Raw genomic sequence first — 7,295 nt, 5'->3', positions numbered from 1 at the left:
TGATATTGCAGGTGCTGTGAAATCCTTGTGTTTCTAGCTCCAACAGTGCAGTAATACCTAGCTAAATGCTTGTGTTTCTAGCTCCAACAGTAATACCTAGCTAAATGTTTGTGTTTCTAGCTCCAACAGTAATACCTAGCTAAATGCTTGTGTTTCTAGCTCCAACAGTGCAGCGATACCTAGCTAAATGCTTGTGTTTCTAGCTCCAACAGTAATACCTAGCTAAATGTTTGTGTTTCTAGCTCCAACAGTAATACCTGGCTAAATGCTTGTGTTTCTAGCTCTAACAGTGCAGTAATACCTAGCTAAATCCTTGTGTTTTTAGCTCAAACAGTGATACCTAGCTAAATCCTTGAGTTTCTAGCTCCAACAGTGATACCTAGCTAAATGCTTGTGTTTCTAGCTCCAACAGTGCAGTGATACCTAGCTAAATCCTTGTGTTTCTAGCTCCAACAGTGATACCTAGCTAAATGCTTGTGTTTCTAGCTCCAACAGTGCAGTGATACCTAGCTAAATGCTTGTGTTTCTAGCGCCAACAGTGCAGTAATACCTAGCTAAATGCTTGTGTTTCTAGCTCCAACAGTGCAGTAATACCTGGCTAAATGCTTGGTTCCTCACTCCAACAGTGCAGTAATACCTGGCTAATTGCTTGTGTTTCTAGCTCCAACAGTAAGACCTAGCTAAATGCTTGTGTTCCTCGCTCCAACAGTGCAGGAATACCTAGCTAAATGCTTGTGTTTCTAGCTCCAACAGTAATACCTAGCTAAATGCTTGTGTTTCTAGCTCCAACAGTGATACCTAGCTAAATGCTTGGTTCCTCACTCCAACAGTAAGACCTAGCTAAATGCTTGTGTTCCTCGCTCCAACAGTGCAGGAATACCTAGCTAAATGCTTGTGTTTCTAGCTCCAACAGTAATACCTAGCTAAATCCTTGTGTTTCTAGCTCCAACAGTGATACCTAGCTAAATGCTTGTGTTTCTAGCTCCAACAGTGCAGTAATACCTGGCTAAATGCTTGGTTCCTCACTCCAACAGTGCAGTAATACCTGGCTAATTGCTTGTGTTTCTAGCTCCAACAGTAAGACCTAGCTAAATGCTTGTGTTCCTCGCTCCAACAGTGCAGGAATACCTAGCTAAATGCTTGTGTTTCTAGCTCCAACAGTAATACCTAGCTAAATGCTTGTGTTTCTAGCTCCAACAGTAATACCTAGCTAAATGCTTGTGTTTCTAGCTCAAACAGTAATACCTAGCTAAATGCTTGTGTTTCTAGCTCCAACAGTAATACCTAGCTAAATGCTTGTGTTTCTAGCTCCAACAGTAATACCTAGCTAAATGCTTGTGTTCCTAGCTCCAACAGTAATACCTAGCTAAATGCTTGGTTCCTCACTCCAACAGTGCAGTAATACCTAGCTAAATGCTTGTGTTTCTAGCTCCAACAGTAATACCTAGCTAAATGCTTGTGTTTCTAGCTCCAACAGTAATACCGAGCTAAATGCTTGTGTTTCTAGCTCCAACAGTAAGACCGAGCTGAATGCTCGTGTTTCTAGCTCCAACAGTGCAGTAATACCTAGCTAAATGCTCGTGTTTTTAGCTCCAAAAGTGCAGTGATGCCTAGCAATAATAAAAAAGTCAAAAAAACAATACACGCATAAACCCCCAGCAAAAAAATAAATGAAGAAATATGAGAACGAGCAACTTCAGAGAATGGATTATATAGATTTATAAATTCAGCAAAATTCAGTCCTTTTAGCATTTATTTTCAGCAATCTTAACATGTAAATATTTTTATGAACATAACAAGATTCAACAACTGAGACATACACTGAACAAGTTTCATAGACATGTGACTAACAGAAATGGAATAATGTGTCCCTGAACAAATGGGGGGGTCAAAATCAAAAGTAACAGTCAGTATCTGGTGTGGTCACCAGCTACTCTTCCACCAAGGCACCTGCAAGTTCCCGGACATTTCTGGGCCCTAGCCCTCAAAAGGAAATTCACCAGAAAGCTGACTTTTTTTAACCTTTATTTAACTAGGCCAGTCAGTAAAGAACAAATTCATATTTTACAATGACAGCCTACTGGGGAACAGTGGGTTAACTGCCTTGTTCAGAAGCAGAACAACATATATTTTTTTTACCTTGTCAGCTCGGGGATTCGATCCAGCAACCTTTCAGTTACTAGTCCAACCCTGTAACCACTACGCTACCACCTTTTAAATAAAAGGGAAATAAAAACAAATAAATTAAAGTTGTCAGGCTATGTGTTTTATCCCTGACTATATCCTTGGAAATAGAGGAGCCTTCGTAGATACAATGACATAGCTAAGGAAAGTTCTAGCAATGATTCAGTGGTCTTTTTCTGTTGTCACATCTGGATGTTACACAACTGATGTACGTGATGATGACAAATACTGGTGTAATCTGATCTAACCCATTTCCTACTGGGGCTTTTTCGTTTTTGTATTTTCATTTAATTTAGCCAATGATGCTGCTATTTATAGGGCTGGTCACTATTATGGTTAAAGTAGGGGTGGCAGGTAGCCTAGTGGGTAGAGCGTTGGACTAGTAACCGAAATGTTGCAAGATCGATATTCTGTATATAATCTACTAATCCACTCAATGTGGATAACATGTTTTTAAAACAAACATTAATGTCCCCCCCCAAAAAAATATATATATATTATATTCTATGCTGCTATGTTGCCTGGGAAAGCCAACAATCACAACTAGAAGTGACTCACATCTCCATTGTATGTCTTCTCAAATTCAACCACCAGGTGGGAGTATTAGCCTTCGGATTTGACCAGGATAGCTGTGATTTTGCCAGGCAGGAGGAAATAGGTCAAATTGGTTACAGGAGGACATGGGACAAAGGAATGTGTAGTATTGGTGAAAGAAGTGGCACCCCCAGGTATGTGTCTGGTGCGAGAGAGGCAGGTTGAGGTTGCCACGGTCAGAGTTGTACAGTAGGTGTCGTATGCTGAGGCAGCGAAGAAAAAGTAGAGGACGATGGGTGAAGGACTTTTACCAGTACAGTGTTCATTGCAGTGGCGGTCACTACTGTTTAAGATGAGGGAGGATTATAGTTTTTTTCCATGAGCATGGCCTTATTTCTATTAAAGCATATTGGATGACTGTCATTCATATTCCATTCGCATAGTTCAATGTAACATTGATAAGTTTAGGGTACTACATGATACTCAAATGATCCCTATACCCATCATGAGGTTGCTACAACCTAGCCTATGAGTGAGAGTTTACAACGTAGGTGCACACAGGTTGAGAGAAAATGTTAAGGTAATAGACAGTGACACATTCAATACCGCCTTGCACACTCTTGTCTGCACCTAGCCGATCTAGGGTGTAATAATTAGTCCCAACAGTTGCAAACGAGAGTTTCTATTGGACAAATTCAGGTATGTTTATCCTCATTTCGTTCTATTTGCTTCCGTTTAAGAAACGTTTCTCAACAGAATCTGCAAAATGAATACACCCCTGATCACGCGAAAACACAGTTCACTTTCACAACAGCCAAGTTGTATTCCTTCTTGCATCTATCTATACACTCTCCTCCTCTCACCTTTTCAACGAACAATACATCAGCTGTATGTGACCAGGAGAAAAAACCTTTCCAAGCCAAACCGTTACACACAGCCTACATTGTTGTCACCATATTAGATAAAGTATAGTCATAGTCAACATAGCTAATAGAACGAACACATTAGTAAACCCACTACAATCATTCAGTAAGAAGTTTAACGGTTACTCCGGCGGGCCCCGGTGGCAATATATTGGTAAAACCAAAAGCTTACCTTGACTTGGAAGAGTTCCAGTGTTAGCCAGCTAGCTAGCCAGCTAGCTAACATAGCATTCCTCTGTTTGAGCAGGGTGTTTGAAAAGGCTAAACTAGCTGGCTAAGTTAATGAAACTGAGAAAAAAATTACAATATCACTTGTCCTTCATTTTTTAAGAAATGTATGTGTTCAAAACTCTTCAACTATTGTCTTTCTCTCTCTTTGAGTCAACTACTCACCAAATGTAATGCACTGCAGTGCTAGCTAGCTGTAGCTTAAGCTTTCAGTACGAGCTTCATCCTCTGATACTTTGATTGGGTGGACAACATGTCAGTTAATGCTGCAAGAGCTCAATGAGTTGGAGGACGTCCTCCGGAAGTTGTCACAATTACTGTGTACGTCTATAGAAAGGGGGTGAGAACCATGAGCCTCCTAGGTTTTTGAATTGAAGTCAATGTACCCAGAGGAGGACGGAAACTATCTGTCCTCCGTTTACACCTTCATTGCAAAACAGTTTTGTTTTAATCAATTATTTGGTGAAGTGTTAATATATTTAGTATAGTTTTACCTAAAAAGGAAACTTTTAAAAATGTTTTAACATTTTTATGAAATTCACTGAGGAGGATGATCCTCTCCTTCCTCCTCTGAGGAGCCTCCACTGGTTCATTGCCATGTTATCAGTTGTACCGCAGGAATGGAACGTAAGTCACAGAAAATAGGTATTGCGGTGGCAGCTGCAGAGAAGTACTTCAAAATTGTGGAATGGGGGTGGTGGTGGGTTTTGTAGGGTAATCGTTTCCTTTTCACATTTTTGTACCACAAAGTACAATGGATTCATACTCCAGTCCAGTTGGTGGCCGTAATGCACCATTATTAACATTGGATGCCAAATGTGTTAAACCCCCACTGAAGAAGAATTAACTTTGGAACCAATGATAAATATCTATAAAATAAACCCCTTGTTCGCTGATGTTATGTATTGGCCATTATGAGACTTTGAAGCTACCAGGCGGCCATATTGTCTCTCCCCATTAGGAGCAGTCCTCCATAGGAATGAATGGAATTCAGTTAAAATTCAGTTAAACAGTTCAAGAACACAATTACATGTACTTAAGGATTTTGTTACTGTAGTGTGGACAGGACCATTAGTACTATCTACTTTGTATATATATATATATATATTTGTTTTAAATGTAACTCACATAATATAATTTAGTAGTATGAATTATTAAGGTGTCTGTAATATAATAAACGTGTCAAAAAACGAATGTAGAAAGTAAATGCATCCAAAATATTGTATACCAGTGAGGAGTGCCAAGATGGCTGAGCGGTGGCGTCAATACAGCGCCCCCTGTCAGTCTTCCAGTGTTTTATACACAGCGTTTGGTTGGGAAGAGTCGAGACGGAGGAGGTTGTGTTGTTTGGATGTGGAAGCAGGATTAAAGATGGCGACCAGCAGAAGAAGCAGGATCTATAGCCACTTTGGGATTATGGCATCATTGGTTCTATTTGGATAAAAAATATATATATATAATATATTGATACTATTACATATTTATTCTCTATATTTTGCCTGGAGTTATTCCAATATCGTTTACTGGTAAGTTCGACGACCGATATTCAATTACATTTTCTACGTTATAGCTCATAAAAACCTAACCTCTAGCTAGCTTAAATGCTAGGTCGGAATCATCAAATCAAATGCTGGTTTGTGGGTTTGCTCTAGCTAACCCGCTTAGACACATTTTTTTTGTACACTTTTTTTTTGTAACTATCCGCAATTAATTCTTATTTATTTTATGAAAAGATTGGGGGAGGGAGGAAAATAGAAGAACCCAACATTTCTCCACACTTTTCAATTTTGTTTTTTAAGATTTGAATACAACCATCTGGCTTTTTTTGTTTTTGTTAATACAACCACTTGCTTTCCCGACGACTGCATTGTGGTTGTGAATAAATACTACGTTCGTAAAATAGACCTAGCTAGCTAGTTAACTAGAGGTTTAACAAGCTAACTAACTAAGCTAATGTTGTGTTGACAATCAGCTAACCATTTTTTTTTTTACATTAGACAAGACGGAAGAAGAATAAGCATTGCACTGACAAGACTGAATTATGGAAAACTTGACAATTGCAACCCATACGTGTGTGTGTGTGATTATAGGTAGCTACCAACCATGACATAGGATGGCCCAATAGACTAAAGGAGCCTAACGTTACTCCTTTTGTAGTCCAATGACCTGTTCTGTTTAGAGGCGAATTGGCCCTGGCAGCCAAGTACTCCCATCTAATCGTACATCGATTATTATATATACATTTTTAAGTGGTTCTAATCAAATCAAATGTATTTATAAAGCCTCTTCTTACATCAGCTGATGTCTCAGAGTGCTTATACAGAAACCAAGCCTAAACCCCCCCTCCCCAAAAAACAGCAAGCAATGCAGGTGTAGAAGCACGTTCTAGAAACATAAAGCCATTTTATACTTTCATATCACTGGCTATTGATGTTAGTTTGATACCGGACCTCCCGAGGCATTGCGTCGAAATCAGGAAGCAGTGAGCTGCTGATGCATGTATGGATTTATCTGATCTACGTCATCAGTGACGTCAGATGCTTCGTCGTGGTTTCAGGTGCTTTCACCTGAACAGACCTCTACTGAACATCTTACTTACGAATATAGTTAGAATTTTGTACAGAAAGTTTAACCTGATCGGTAGTTTAGCAGGTAGAGTATGGGAATTATTGGAACAAGTCAAATTCGTGAGGGTATGAGGTCGATTCCAGTTTGAAGACATACTATTTAGTGCCCAAAGTGTGGTTTATTTTCTGTTTTAAATAATTTTGTTTTATTTGGTATAGTATACGCTTCTGTCTTAAGCAGCCTAAATAATGCCATAGATTTTGTTTTTGAAAAAATAGTAGCCTAAACTAGAAGGTATAAAGGGGAAGCATGATGCGAACCTCGTATTTCAACTGATTATAGGCTACTAAAGCAAATGACTTACCGCTGCGCCACCGAGTTTTGAAGAAAACACAGGGATAAAAAAAAAATATATATTTATTGCTGACCAGCAGATGTCACTAATGTGCATTTTATAAACAGATAATGAAGCTTCGAGTAAATTAACATGTTTTTCGTGAAAGAGCCGAAGCTTTCAGAAAGCCTTGGTTTCCAGTCACTACATATCACATAAAAATATATATATATTTTCACAGATGCAAAATATACACGCACTGAACGCTGTTTTAACGCACACAAGTATTAGGAGACGCAGATGGATAATTTAGCACAGGTAGTCGATTTGTCTTCCGTCTGTTTTCTTTAAACAAGCGCTGTTACATGGAAATATGGCCGTGTGGGAACCCTAACCTTATTTAGCTTCTATGAATGAGGCAGTGTGTAGCTAGCTGGCTATATGCCGGTCAGATAGCTCACTGGTTATGGGTAGCTAGCTAGCTATATGCCGGTCAGATAGCTCACTGGTTATGGGTAGCTAGC

The 7,295-nt window shown here is 39.2% G+C and overlaps 1 protein-coding gene across 1 annotated transcript in view; it reads left to right on the top strand.

The window, feature by feature from the left end:
• The first annotated feature begins 5,197 nt into the window (after positions 1 to 5,197).
• The window catches only part of wdfy3 (WD repeat and FYVE domain containing 3), a 218,094-nt gene continuing 215,996 nt past the window's right edge, over positions 5,198 to 7,295 (top strand). The window contains exon 1 of the mRNA XM_036936512.1: positions 5,198 to 5,395. The gene's annotated coding sequence lies outside the window, so the exon portion shown is untranslated. The remainder of the gene's footprint in view (positions 5,396 to 7,295) is intronic.

Source organism: Oncorhynchus mykiss, chromosome 11, assembly GCF_013265735.2.
Source record: "Oncorhynchus mykiss isolate Arlee chromosome 11, USDA_OmykA_1.1, whole genome shotgun sequence".
Lineage (NCBI taxonomy): Eukaryota > Metazoa > Chordata > Actinopteri > Salmoniformes > Salmonidae > Oncorhynchus > Oncorhynchus mykiss.
The sequence above is the reverse complement of the archived record's forward strand: the minus strand, read 5'-3'. Positions and strand labels throughout refer to the sequence as shown.